The sequence below is a fragment of the Zingiber officinale genome, chromosome 6A (genome assembly GCF_018446385.1).
Source record: "Zingiber officinale cultivar Zhangliang chromosome 6A, Zo_v1.1, whole genome shotgun sequence".
NCBI classification, from domain to species: domain Eukaryota; kingdom Viridiplantae; phylum Streptophyta; class Magnoliopsida; order Zingiberales; family Zingiberaceae; genus Zingiber; species Zingiber officinale.
This window is the reverse complement of record NC_055997.1, coordinates 91,650,696-91,662,577: the sequence shown is the minus strand read 5'-3', so window position 1 is coordinate 91,662,577 and position 11,882 is coordinate 91,650,696. Positions and strand designations below refer to the sequence as shown.

Below are 11,882 nucleotides of genomic sequence, written 5' to 3'. Positions count from 1 at the left end.
CTATCATCATGTTAAAAAAAGAAATTTTATAAGAGAAGTTTTAAATTTTAAAACATGATTTTAATTTTTAGAACTTTCCTTTTTTAACTCCTACTTTAGGAAAGAGAGCTTGTAAATTTTATAAGAGGATTTCTTCTTGTAAAATTTTAAAAAATATATTTCCTTTTTCCCTTGATGAGGTGGTCGGCCACACATAACTAGCAATGTGTGTTTATTTTAGATTGATCATTGAGTGATTTTAATTGGTTAGCATCTTTCTTGATTGAATTGATTGCTTAATTCTTTTTGTATTTTCATGTTGGTTTGTTCTTGAAATGTTTAGTGATTCTACTGTTCATGTTTTCATTAGATTGAAACTTTATGCTCTTGGATCTTCTAACATTTATTTTTAGTGTTGAATTGTAAGAACAGGAGATTTCTTTAGCATGGATCCATATTTTCAGAATTTTGGAGGTGGAATGAAGAATTATCAGTGTTTTCAACCTGAGTATCAAATTTACCCAACAAAGGATCAACAAAATAGGTATGATTTATTTTCAAATGGTTTTAATGCTAATTGGGTGGATAATTCATGTTTCAGGTATGAAAGTACACAAGGATAGTTTGTTGAGCCATATCCAGCCTACCAAAGTTCATATGGATTTCAAGAAGTTTCAACAAATTTTATGCCAAATTTTTTTCAACAAAATGATCCTCAGATGGATGAGTCAACATGGAAACTCAAGGAGATCATGCAACAAATGAGTGAACATCAAGAACAACAATTTTCAAGGATTCAGAACATACAGATTCAATTAGATCAAATTACATCATCTATTAATCAGCCGCAAGCACAAAACTCCAGTGGAGAGATGGAAAGTAACGATTCTGTCAGGCTTGACCCTACTTCCATTAATTCACATGATTTTTCTAATAGTTTTTGTGATGATTATGTAATTATGCAAATTTCTGATCCTAATGATTTTGTTGTTGAAGATGTTGTTAGTGATTCAAGTTCTGAACATTTCTTTGAAGATGATTTAAGTGTAGGGGAATGCTTACTGGAAGCATTACCTCAAGAATCACCTGATGATGATGAAGAGAGTGTAGGGACTTGGGCTATGGAGCCAAGCACCCAAGAATCACTACATGAGAATGTGCATTCACCTGAACCATCACTTGAACCAGAACTTGAGCATTCACATGATGAAAAGGAGGTAACAATCACCACTCCAGGTACCTATGAACATGACAAGGTTAGTGATTTGTGTGATTTTTCAGAAAATTCAATAGAGGTACCATTTATTGATTTCATCAGTTGTGATTCATTTCCTAATATATCTTCCTATTTTCTTTTCTTCCCACATGTGTATGGGAGGGTTTTTCTTTTGCTGATGTTGCAGGAGAACATAAGCTTCCAGAGTGGATGCTTACACTGAACCGCCTAAGACCTCCAGAAAGAATTTACAATGGAAAAATGGTCAATAAAAAGAAATTGAGTGGAATCAAAAGTACTCCATTTCCGACATGGATTCTTTTGCTAAATCTTCTTCGACCGCCGGAATTAAAGGGGAGTTGGTTCTAATTTTGCTTAATCTTTCATTTTAATTCATGTTTTGTTAATGAATTCTTTTTTATGAGACTTTCTTTAGTTTCATACTTACATTTGCATTTTACTTCCACACTTTGCTTTCATATTTTGCAATTTTGTTTAGTACATAGCATTTTATTTTTAATAAATCCTCCATGGAAGTTTCTAGTAATATTTTTAAGATGGTAAAAGCTTCTTAAATTTGATCATCAATTTTAGGCCATTTAACATGATTGGATGCTTTTCTTGCATGATATTGGTTAATTTGGTGGTGGATTCCAATTTGATCAATTAGGCATGATTGCATGAATATTACCTAGAGACGACCACCTCAAGCCTATACTCTATTATTTTCTCTTGTGTGACATGCACTCACAACAATTGAACTCTAGAACTTGCTTAGCTTCTTTTCAAGGTCACAATAGCATTTGTGTGCATGGAGATAAAGGATATTTGTCATTCTTGTTTCCTTATACTTTCCAATTCCTTTCCTCACAATTTTCCTTGAAACATTTTCATCTAGCATTCTTATTCTTGATCTTCTTCACTTGTCATTTTTCTTTTGTTGAGAATTTTGGATTGATTGCTTGATGAGTTGGATTGACTAGATGAACACAAGTTTAAGTGTGGGGGAGGATTGGTTATCGTTGATGGTCATGGAGATTTCTTAATACAAGTTGTTTGGAAAATTTTGGAATTGTGAAATCATTTATTGTTTGAATTGCTGAAACTATACAGATTCACTGCAGCGTTAAGAATCAGTAAGATGAACAAGGAGTTAGCAGTTCTATTTTGGACTGAATTCCTAATTCTGAAATTTAATCCAGCGAGAGGTTTAAAAATGGAGAAAGCTGAAAGCTGCAGCAGTGAATGTGCAAGTGGTGCCAATCTTTCAATCAATTTTCTGATCAGGAATAAGACTGCAAGAAATCGAAGTGTTGATATTTAACCTGGCATTCTTCTGAATGGCTGAAATACAGAAATTCAAATTAAGGTATACTGGAAATTGCAGCACTCAAACTGTGTGTTGGTTCACAGTTTTTGCTGTGAAATCTGTAGGAATACCAATCCAGCTGTATTCTTTCCAGTTCCTTTCTTGTATCTGACCAAAAAGAAGACATTTTAGATAGCCAATAAATTGTAATTGATGTATCAATAGGTTGCGTGCCAAGTTCCAATTGTAACTTTCTGATCATTGAAGAATTAAGAGATGCTCTAAACATCTCGAGAAGGAAGCTGGAAGCTGTTGAGTATCAAATGAGGTAACTCAAGTGAAGATCTGAAATGAATTTTGGGAACTTGAATTTATGAATTGCTGAATATTGGAACTAACTTGAATGCTAGCTGGATTAGTTTCAGAAAAATGCAACTTGGAGAAGGGAATGCTGAAAATTCTGTTATGAACGAAGTGCTCTTAAAATTGTATGCTAGATGTATCCAATTCCTGAATTTTATCATGTTAAGAGAAATCTCCAATAGCTTTGAATTTTGGAGTTTGTTGCTATGGTGATACTAATTGAAGAATGATATGGAATGTTAATGCATGCAAATGTTTCCAAGCTGTTTAATCTGGAATGATGCTATGCAGTAGATTTAGAATGTGCAGGGTTTTGAATCTGAGGCAGAAGAGTAAGAATGAAGTTGAGCTGAAATTCTGTTGTGAACAGATCTGTAGAGGCAGATTATAGAAATCAGAATCCATTTACAGATTACAGCAGCACCTTAAAACATTTGTTGGTTTTCAGTAGCATAAATGTTGAGTTCAAATGAAGCTTTACAATGCCAAGATTCAGTTGATAGCTGTAAAAGATTGAGGAGAATGCAGGAATAGTGGGGTTTTTGTGGCTGTTGGAATTTATCCACCATGAATCAGTATGTGAAATTCAAATGAATAAGGAAGCTGGGAATTGGAGAGTATCAAATTGCTGGAAATGGAGCAGGGCACTATTCAGTTTCAGTTTCTGAAACTGAATTGTTAAAGAGATGGACCGGCAGTCGAGACATCAGAATGATGCAAAGTAATAGGAAAATTTGGATTGACAAGAAATCTGGACAGCAAGCAAGATCATTAGTACATTGTGAAGGGAAACATAATTCAGAATCATCTCCAGTTCTGAATTTTTATGTTGTTTAAATAACTGGAGACAAAAGGAAAGAAACAATAGTGAGAGCTGAATTCTGGAATCAAATGCAAATTGATTGGTGTCAAACTTTGTTCCTTTGTTTACATTGTATGCTTCAATCTGAATTCACTCCAAGTATTCATTGCTAATACTAAAATCAGCAACAAAGACATGAGTGTTTAATAAGAGTATCAACTAGTTGAATTCTTTAATAGAATCAAATGTTGAATTGCTAAATGTGATAGTTTGAAATGAGTAAGAATTTCTGCAGAATTGTAACTCATTTACAAGGAAGATCATTTCTGAAATGCATAGCTCACTGCACTGCTAGAAGTTCGAGGTTGCTGTAAACAGAGTTTTAAACAGCTGTTGAACTTTAGAATTTTTGCCATTTACACATGGCAGCTTGATATTCTAAACTGTTAATGTCTGAACTGGAAATTGGGAACTAGAGAAATTAGTTATATTTCTGAATTTGGAATGATTAGTGAATTCATGAATTGCAGAAAATAATTAGGTCCTAAAAATGTCGCAGCTGCTGAAGTGATGAATGAGACCTTTCCATGATTTAAACTCTTCATGAATAAATCTAGAATTTCCTTGGACCTTCAATTCTAAAATTCTTGATTGGATTCTGGATTACTAATTATAAGAGTTCCTTGAGAATTGAATTGAAATCTGTTCTCAGAAGCTGCAGCTGAATACAATAGTGATCTTTATCTTGCTATGCAATTGTGAAGCTACTGATTTAAAGAGCAAAATGTCATGAATTGCTGGTAGAAGAGTTAACTTTGTTTGACTTATCAACCATACAACAGGATGGTATGTGAAGAAACCAGAGCCACAGAAATTTAAGTGCAGAAGTTGAGGAGTTGATTATCCAACTTTGAGCAGGGACTAATGTATGAGCAAACCTTAAAGAAATTGAGGAGTTGCTGCAGATGCAAGAATTCGTCAGCTTGAATCTGAAAAAGTCTTTCAGATTTGGAATTCGATGGAATTGAGTTCTGGACTGTTCAGTTTCATTGTAGTCCAGGAATCAGTATAGGAAATTAAACCTGCAGAGAAAAAAAAAACCAGTGGCAAGAGGTATATCAATTACTTGGCTTTATTTTGTTGAGATTTTATTATCCGAGACGGCTAACATTTTAAGTGTGGGGGAGGGAGCTTTTCTCCACAAGGTGATTTGAATTGTTTTTAGTTTCAAGTGATGGAATGAAGTGGAAAAAGAGCAAAAAACAGTGAAAAAAAACAGTGGAATGAAGTGGAAAAAGAGCAAAAAACAGTGAAAAAAAAAATTCTTGGTACATCAAGAGAGTATCAAATGGAAGATAGAGTATCAAGATTCTTTGTTTGTCATCAAATTGAAGGAGAGGTTAGCTTGATACTTTGAATTGGTATTGACAAATGGTATACATCTCTTTTCACATCAAATGGTCAACTCATCAAGTATATTCCTCCAATACTCTTATCTTTTCATTCTCTTCATTGAATTCTTTTCTTTTGCCATTGCATTCATTTTCATTGTTCTTTTTGTTTCCATTTCAATTCTTGTTGATAAAATCCTTTTGATTCATGTATGCTATGTTTTATAGTGGTGGAGAATTAGAAAATAAGCAAGCTTATGGTAGTGAAATGTTGTGAGTTGAGTGAGCTCCACTAAAATGCATTTTTGAGTGTGAGGGCTAGAATAGGTGAATACCTTGTGAGTTTGCAACTTGCTTAATTTTTCAATTGGATTGAAACCACCATACCTACTGATTATTGTTTGAATTGTATTCATGAATGTTTGTGATCTTTAAGATGATCTTAGTTAAATTCTTTTTACTATCTTCTAGGTATTGCTAGGGAATTTGTTTGGAGATGTTTTTTAGTTTTCTTGACTTGAACGGGACGTCCAAGGCTAAGTGTGGGGGATTTGATAACCATGATTTTGGCTATATTATTTTGAATCATAATGCATGTTTTTATTGGTTTATTCATAGTTTAATCTCACATTAGCATCATATCTCAATATTGCATTTGATTTTGGACCTAATTGCAAATTAGCTAATTTTCATGGTATTTGGTATTAATATTTGATTCTTATTTTGTAGGCATAAAAAGGATCATGGACCCGATCAGATCAGGCTGTATTTGGGCTCAAATCAAGGTCTAATCAAGTCGATCAAGCCTCAGAGCATTATAGGCCGTTCATCCAAGATTGATCAGATCTGAGCCATCCGTTGAGCATCTGGTTCATCCAACCTAAGGAGGGGTAGATCTGGACTATTGATGAAGATCCAGAGGTTTTTAGTTCGATCTGAAGATGTCTCCACCGTTAATCGAGATCAGAGCATTCTTGGCCGTCGGATCAAATCTGAGGGAGGTTTAAAACATTGAGAAGCTACAGTGTACACCTTGGACTCGGCGTTTTCGCGATTTTCTACTGTAGCAGCTTCTTCTTCACAGCGTCGCCGAGCTTCCCATTCCCGATTCCAGATCCAGTTTTTCTTCTTCTTCAACGGCGACGATCTCCAAGCTTTGGCGTTCACTTTCCGGTGATCAGAGAGCGGCAGAGGGAGGTTTCTCAGCCGCGCATTGATTCTGTTCCACCGCCGCATTCCTGTGAGGGGAGGTTTCCGATCAGCGAATTTCGCGTCCATCAGAACTTGAGGGGAGGTTTCCAAGAGTTTCTGTCCATTTTCCGATCTTCAACCCGCAGCAAAAATTGGACGATGTGGCCATTCGATCCGGTTTGCACAATCACAGATTCATCCTCTGTTTTCTTCGGTTAGTGAGTTTATCAGTTCGTGGGAGCTTGAAGGGAGGTTTCTAAGAGCCGTGAGCATCTTCTGGTAATAGTTGGTAGTTTGGTGATTGTTGTTGAATGATTGAAGGGAGGTTTCTTCAAGCATTTCTGTTGACAGCAGGTTGTAGAGGTTTGAACTTGGATTTGGTTGAGGAATGTTTTAGGGTTTGTTTTCTTTCATTTTTACTTTGAATTGTCCATGAATTTGCTCAGATCTAAAGATCTGATAGTTAGATTGAAATTTCTTTTCTACTTGCAATTTCTTGTTTCGGTTTCTATAAATTAGATGTAATTTCAATTCTTAGGTTTAGGAAACTCATGTTCAATTCATTCGATGTACTGTGCCTGTTTTCATATTTGAGTATTGCATGAATTTTGTGAGATTTTCATTGTTAACTTCTGTGTTATGTAATGAATGAGGTTGTGAATTGAAGTGATAGGAATTGAATCATTTGAATCAACGATGTCTTATGAAATGGAAAAGAGTCATGTTAAAATGTTTGTTTAATTGGAGGCTTTTGGTTGTGCTCTTCTGTTCAACGTTACTATTCTTGAATCTGTTCTTGATCTTATTAGAAGAACTGAATTTGAATTGCAAATCTAATGTAAGTGTTAGTTTGACTTTGTGGATGTGATAACTCAATTTGAATCAATTCTAGATATATACACATTCACTAGTTAGCCCTTGGAAAAAAATACGACTTGGGACTCGTTGCTACAACACTTGTTTTAATTTTAATGAGTTTCAAAACTAATATTGCGCCGCTTCTCTCAGTCTAAACCTAAACCTAAACCTCCTGACCATCTCTCTCAGCCTCATCTCCCTCTTCCCCTTACTGCATCTCTTCCCCTTCTTGGATCTTGGATCGATGAGGAAGATCAAAACCACCTGCTTCTTCTCCACGCTCGCCGGCACGATCTGGCCGGGCCAGTCTGGCGGCTCCGGCCTCACCGGCACCCACGGGGGCTCCGTTGAAGGCTCTTGCTTGCTCAATGACGGCGGCGAGCTCGTGTTGAGGCAAAAGGAAGCAGAGAACAAGGATGCGTCTCCTCCACATTATCCTCCTCCACCCGACCATCATCGACGCCGCCAGAAGGGAAGCACTCGGTCCTGGCGCCGAAGGCGCGGCGGCGTAAAAAGTCATGTCCAAGCGGCTGCCTCCCCCAACCTCCATCGACCGAGTCCGCAGTAGCTTGGCCGATTCGCCAGCCCCAAGGAACGTGCAGCCCACGATGCCCTTCCGCTTGCCGGACCCAACGGTGGAGACAACGGCGGCCTGCGACGGCGTCGTGGAGGCGGACCACGTCCCAGCGACCTGAACACCCATCTCCTCTCGACGTCTCCTCCGCCTCTATGCTTTCAATGAAGTCAAACCTTACCTTTTCGTGACTGAAAATGTAGGCCTCCTCTCACCCTACCCGCCCATGGAAAGTGTTCATCAAGAACAATACTAAAATCGGACACTATCGCACGGTCTGGCACCAAGGAGATCTGGTGAACAATTTGGGCACTATCGCATGGTCTGGCACCAAGGAAAAATCTGTAGCGAGGCAAGAGCAGCAGCCCCGTGCGCTTCCTTCACCGAAAGGAGTGAGCTTTGGTCGTGGATGCCTTCCTATCTTTGTCCTCAACCCTACTTGTGAAAAAGATCATCTTTGGCTGATCTCGCGCCTGGTGAGTTGTATTGGTAGTTCCTGGATAATTAATGGGTAACTGTTGGGTCAGAGGGAAGACATCCGTCTACGGAGTGTCATCTAGTTCGAAGTCAGGTGGGTCTCTTCTTTTTTAACTCCAGTGATTTGGTTGTCTCTGAGAGTTGATTTTTTGTTTCTTATACTTATTTTTTAGTAGTTAAAGCTGTGATATTTGGCACTTCTTTTAACTCTGAGGAGCTCAATTCGACCTAAACTCTTTGCTTTCCCCGCCGTTAATAGGGCAGTTCCCTTCCTTGGTCGCCCGAGATTCCACTACGGAGGTGTTACTTGTTAGTTGATTTCTTCATTTGTCTTATTTGTTTATAATTTTCCTGGATTTTTGTTTCTGGCTCCTAATTTCCTGTGAATCTACCTTCATCTCATTTTGCAAACTCCTGGATTTTTTCATTTCGCCGGTTGATATGGTTGCTCGAACAGGAATGTAGGTTGATTCCTCTCGGCGGTGGCGACGACATGGCTGAAGGGAGTGATGCGAGGGCGTGGGAGGAGCTGATCCCCGATGCCCTGGGCCTCATCTTCAGCAACCTCCCTCTCCAAGAGATCCTCATCGTTATTCCTAGGGTCTGCAAATCGTGGTCGCGGGTAGTGTTGGGCCCCTACTGCTGGCAGGAAATCGACATCGACGAGTGGAGCCAGCACTGCAAGCCAGAGCAACTCAATAAAATGCTTCACATGTTCATAGATCGCAGCTGTGGCTCCTTCCGCAGGCTCAGTGTTTCCGGCCTCCATACCGAGTCCATGTTCACCTTAATTGCAGCCCAGTATGTAGATCTCATCTCATCTCATTCAAGCTGATTAATACCCTTGAATTTAATAGCTTGCATCTGCTTAATGCATGGAGATAGCTTCGTTAAATGATGGCTTAATTAGTATGCCTGTCGCTATCACTCTCAATTATACAAATTGTTGATAAACAAACCAAGCTCGTGGTACAAAATGACAAAAGTTCTCATGAAGTTGTGCTTTATCTGGTCGCCTTCGTTTTGGAAATTTCATCTTTTTAATGAAGGTATATTTTAGATTTGTCTTTGCCAACTACATACATCATGGTACCTTCTTGTAGGAGTAACAACTAGAGATGCAAAGGATAATCCACTTTTTATGCTTCCCTCGTACTGATTTTTTTTTTTTTTTAAGTTTGTTGATAAATTCCTCTCGCCAATTACCACACTGTAACTTACCATTCTAGATGACATCTCTCTGGTAAATTTGTTCTTTGTTTGTTTGGAGGATAACACATTCATTCCTTGTTAGTAGGTCAATTTGAGTTTGGTGAGAACTTAGTCCTCTAAAAGATTTGGGTGAACTTTTGTTTCGATGACTGATCGTCACTATTGCTGTTCTTCTATCTGTCTAGTGCTGGTTCCCTTTAGAGGTTGGAGCTTCCAAGAAGTGAAATGAACGATGCCATTGTCAAACTTGTTGCACCAAGATTGTGCAATTTGACTTACTTGGATGTCAGCTACTGCTCAAAGATAGGTGCTTGTGCGATGGAAGCGTTTGGATCTCTCTCTTTCCGATCCGATCACTACGCCCTCATCGCTTCCGATTCCTTCGTCAAGGTAAAAGCATCGCACTCTCGGTTCCGGTTCCTGCTTTAATCTCTTTTAGTCTTGATTTTGATCATTTACTTGCATTGAAATCATTAAACTATTCGTGAATTATCAATCTGCTGTAGTAATTTGGTGAACTTGATGAAGGACTTGTTTTTATGAGGTCTTGTTAAGTGATGAAACCTTGTACATTGCTTTAAATGCAAGTAGTTGGTTGATTATCCAATTAGTGCCCTGTAATTTGTATACGGTTCATTAGTACCACAATGATTATGCAAGCATAAAAATGAAACAATAACATATTTTCCAACTTGTCCAGTAATTTTTCATTCTTTAATTTGTTGGATACAAGTTCAATTGTTAATTAACTTCCATAATAGGGGAACAAATGGCCATCTTTTGGATTTGCAACTCTGTTTGACGTCAGCTATCATATTACTAAACTTTCATTCTGATAATGCCAAGGCGCAAAACTTCCAGATTGCTAGTTTTTTGTTTTCTCTCTATATATTTTTTTCATGGATCATGAGTTACCTTGGACTTTTGTTATCAATAAACTCTTGCAATCTCCTCAAATACTCCTTATTATGTTGTTATGTATGTAGAAATATGAGCGGACAACAGGAGAACGTTGCAACTCCAAAGTTGAATGAAAGGATATTGTCATCATTGTCCAAGAGATCAGTAGCTGCCCATCCTTGGCATGATCTTGAAACAGGTAACCGAAAACGAAAGAAACAGTTCCACTAATATTTACACATCTATTAATTTGATTTGTCTCAGTATCTGTTTCTGAACATGAATTTGTCTCCAGGTAAAGAGGCCCCTTTGTGTTCAATGTGGTAAGTGTACTTTTTTCCTTTTAACTGATAAAATGTACAAAATAAAGTATCAGAAGTGATATTATTTTTTACAAATGCAAACTAATTTTGAGTAAATCATCTTTTTGCTCGTTTATCAAATTAGATTGCCTCCCAAAAGGATGCAAGGGTTAGATTTGAACCTGTTATTCATAGATCTATCACTATATGATGTGGTTGAGATAATTGATGAATGTTTATCTTTTTAAGCATTCCAATTAGTCATCTTGTTACCTGGTGCTCTTATTGCATTTTCAACTATGATCTTTGGTCTTGGTTTACTAATATATTATTTATGTGTTTTTACAGTTTACAAATCTCAAGTACTCCAAAGTTGAAATTGATGAAGTACGGTTCGAGTGGGTTGAATGCATGCTAGATTACATTTGAAGTGCGGTTCTACCTTGATGTGTTAAAAGAATGTTCTACCTTGATTTTGATATCTATTAGCTAGCTTTTGATGTAAAAAGAATGTTTGGGTATTTTATGGATACTGTTGTAAGAAGATTATTTATATAATTTGTGAATATTTGTGTATTTTATGGATATTGTTGAATGAAGAATATTTATATAATTTGTGAATATTTGTGTTTTTTTTTATTATTGTCGGTTTTTCATTGTTTCGGAAATCAAATTTGTGCTGTTAAAAAATATATATATTACATCGGTTTTCCACCGCTGCAAAACCGGTGTTATTAACTAATATTACATCGGTCATTTACCGCTGCCAAAACTGGTGTTATTAACATACAATATTACATCGGTTTTACACCGTTGATGAAACGGTGTCGTTAAGTGATACTACACCGGTTAATAAACGATTCGAAGACCGGTGTCGTTAAGTGATACTACACCGGTTTTAACCCGATGTCTAAAATGGCAGACTTTTAACATCGGCTTCATAGACATCGGTCGAAAATGAAATAGACACCGGTGGAAAACCGATGTCTATGAGGATTTTTGTTGTAGTGCTAGTTATTTTCTTTGTAAGAATTCTAAATACAAGAGACAATTAGATCTAGTTTATTGAATTTATTTTTCGAGTTTCTGTTTTCTTCTTTTTCAAATTTGTGATTCGATTGTTCTTTTTGGTTAACCTAGAGTTATTTAAGGAAATTAAATATTAGCTTTCCTTAAAAGGCTTTGTCTAGGCGGTGGTGGTTGCTCCCATATCCAAGAAGGCATGTGCCTCGCCATGTAGTCCTGGAAGCCAATTTTGAAAATTAATATTTAATGGAATTAATAACATAGGTGGATTTGAATCAATAG

General features: G+C 37.1%; 1 pseudogene; it reads left to right on the top strand.

The window, feature by feature from the left end:
- Window positions 1-8,653: 8,653 nt before the first annotated feature.
- On the top strand, window positions 8,654-11,426 carry LOC121994181 (annotated as a pseudogene).
- The last annotated feature ends 456 nt before the right edge of the window (window positions 11,427-11,882 follow it).